Here is a 3233-nt window from a genome sequence, read left to right as displayed (position 1 = left end):
ACACAGCCGTATACTTTTTATAATTTTGTGGAATCGGGAACCTTGAAATATTTAACATAACGCGGATCGACTGTCTCTGTCTCTTTCTAGATCGGAATAATCGATGTTTCCCGGCAAACTAATGGGATATTAATTAAACTTTATACACGAAATTACTCGTTTTGATCCCTGCTACACAGCCGTATACTTTTTATAATTTTGTGGAATCGGGAACCTTGAAATATTTAACATAACGCGGATCGACTGTCTCTGTCTCTTTCTAGATCGGAATAATCGATGTTTCCCGGCAAACTAATGGGATATTAATTAAACTTTATACATGAAATTACTCGTTTTGGTCCCCGCTACACAGCCGTATACTTTTTATAATTTTATGGAATCGGGAACCTTGAAATATTTAACATAACGCGGATCGACTGTCTCTGTCTCTTTCTAGATCGGAATAATCGATGTTTCCCGGCAAACTATTGGGAGATTAATTAAACTTTATACACGAAATTACTCGTTTTGATCCCCGCTACACAGCCGTATACTTTTTATAATTTTGTGGAATCGGTAACCTGGAGATATTTAACATAACGCGGATCGTCTATCTCTGTCTCTTTCTAGATCGGAATAATCGATGTTTCCCGGCAAAGTAATGGGAGATTAATTAAACTTTATACACGAAATTACTCGTTTTGATCCCCGCTACACAGCCGTATACTTTTTATAATTTTGTGGAATCGGGAACCTTGAAATATTTAACATAACGCGGATCGACTGTCTCTGTCTCTTTCTAGATCGGAATAATCGATGTTTCCCGGCAAACTATTGGGAGTTTAATTAAACTTTATACATGAAATTACTCGTTTTGATCCCCGCTACACAGCCGTATACTTTTTATAATTTTGTGGAATCGGGAACCTTGAGATATTTAACATAACGCGGATCGACTGTCTCTGTCTCTTTCTAGATCGGAATAATCGATGTTTCCCGGCAAACTAATGGGAGTTTAATTAAACTTTATACACGAAATTACTCGTTTTGATCCCCGCTACACAGCCGTATACTTTTTATAATTTTGTGGAATCGGGAACCTTGAAATATTTAACATAACGCGGATCGACTGTCTCTGTCTCTTTCTAGATCGGAAGAATCGATGTTTCCCGGCAAACTATTGGGAGTTTAATTAAACTTTATACATGAAATTACTCGTTTTGGTCCCCGCTACACAGCCGTATACTTTTTATAATTTTGTGGAATCGGGAACCTCGAAATATTTATCATAACGCGGATCGACTGTCTCTGTCTCTTTCTAGATCGGAAGAATCGATGTTTCCCGGCAAACTATTGGGAGTTTAATTAAACTTTATACATGAAATTACTCGTTTTGGTCCCCGCTACACAGCCGTATACTTTTTATAATTTTATGGAATCGGGAACCTTGAAATATTTAACATAACGCGGATCGACTGTCTCTGTCTCTTTCTAGATCGGAATAATCGATGTTTCCCGGCAAACTATTGGGAGATTAATTAAACTTTATACACGAAATTACTCGTTTTGATCCCCGCTACACAGCCGTATACTTTTTATAATTTTGTGGAATCGGTAACCTGGAGATATTTAACATAACGCGGATCGTCTATCTCTGTCTCTTTCTAGATCGGAATAATCGATGTTTCCCGGCAAAGTAATGGGAGATTAATTAAACTTTATACACGAAATTACTCGTTTTGATCCCCGCTACACAGCCGTATACTTTTTATAATTTTGTGGAATCGGGAACCTTGAAATATTTAACATAACGCGGATCGACTGTCTCTGTCTCTTTCTAGATCGGAATAATCGATGTTTCCCTGCAAACTATTGGGAGTTTAATTAAACTTTATACATGAAATTACTCGTTTTGATCCCCGCTACACAGCCGTATACTTTTTATAATTTTGTGGAATCGGGAACCTTGAGATATTTAACATAACGCGGATCGACTGTCTCTGTCTCTTTCTAGATCGGAATAATCGATGTTTCCCGGCAAACTAATGGGAGTTTAATTAAACTTTATACACGAAATTACTCGTTTTGATCCCCGCTACACAGCCGTATACTTTTTATAATTTTGTGGAATCGGGAACCTTGAGATATTTAACATAACGCGGATCGACTGTCTCTGTCTCTTTCTAGATCGGAATTATCGATGTTTCCCGGAAACTAATGGGATATTAATTAAACTTTATACACGAAATTACTCGTTTTGGTCCCTGCTACACAGCCGTATACTTTTTATAATTTTGTGGAATCGGGAACCTTGAAATATTTAACATAACGCGGATCGACTGTCTCTCTCTCTTTCTAGATCGGAATAATCGATGTTTCCCGGCAAACTATTGGGAGATTAATTAAACTTTATACATGAAATTACTCGTTTTGGTCCCCGCTACACAGCCGTATACTTTTTATAATTTTATGGAATCGGGAACCTTGAAATATTTAACATAACGCGGATCGACTGTCTCTGTCTCTTTCTAGATCGGAATAATCGATGTTTCCCGGCAAACTATTGGGAGATTAATTAAACTTTATACACGAAATTACTCGTTTTGATCCCCGCTACACAGCCGTATACTTTTTATAATTTTGTGGAATCGGTAACCTTGAGATATTTAACATAACGCGGATCGACTGTCTCTGTCTCTTTCTAGATCGGAATTATCGATGTTTCCCGGCAAACTATTGGGAGATTAATTAAACTTTATACATGAAATTACTCGTTTTGATCCCCGCTACACAGCCGTATACTTTTTATAATTTTGTGGAATCGGTAACCTTGAAATATTTAACATAACGCGGATCGTCTATCTCTGTCTCTTTCTAGATCGGAAGAATCGATGTTTCCCGGCAAACTAATGGGAGTTTAATTAAACTTTATGCATCAAATCATTCAGTTTGACTCCTGCAACACAACCAAACACTCTCTGTAATTTTCTGAACTGAAAAACCACTGAAATTGCGCTCGAAATGCGGAGCGACGGGTCGACGCGTCTGCACTGTGCGACAGCTAGTCAAAACGTCCGAACAGCGTATTGTTTTCGATCTCTTGGTATAATATTCGTATTCCTTGCTGTGTATAGCTTCCGATCGATTATTGCAATGGTCAAAGTTCCAGCGGCGTAATGCTTTCCATAAGATTACATTAATATAACCAGCGGCATATTGCTTTCTATCTTGTAATGAAAATTTTATAACCAAGT

The sequence above is a fragment of the Megalopta genalis genome, unplaced genomic scaffold (genome assembly GCF_051020955.1).
Source record: "Megalopta genalis isolate 19385.01 unplaced genomic scaffold, iyMegGena1_principal scaffold0155, whole genome shotgun sequence".
In the NCBI taxonomy this organism is placed as follows: Eukaryota; Metazoa; Arthropoda; class Insecta; order Hymenoptera; family Halictidae; genus Megalopta; species Megalopta genalis.
This window is presented reverse-complemented; position numbering follows the sequence as displayed.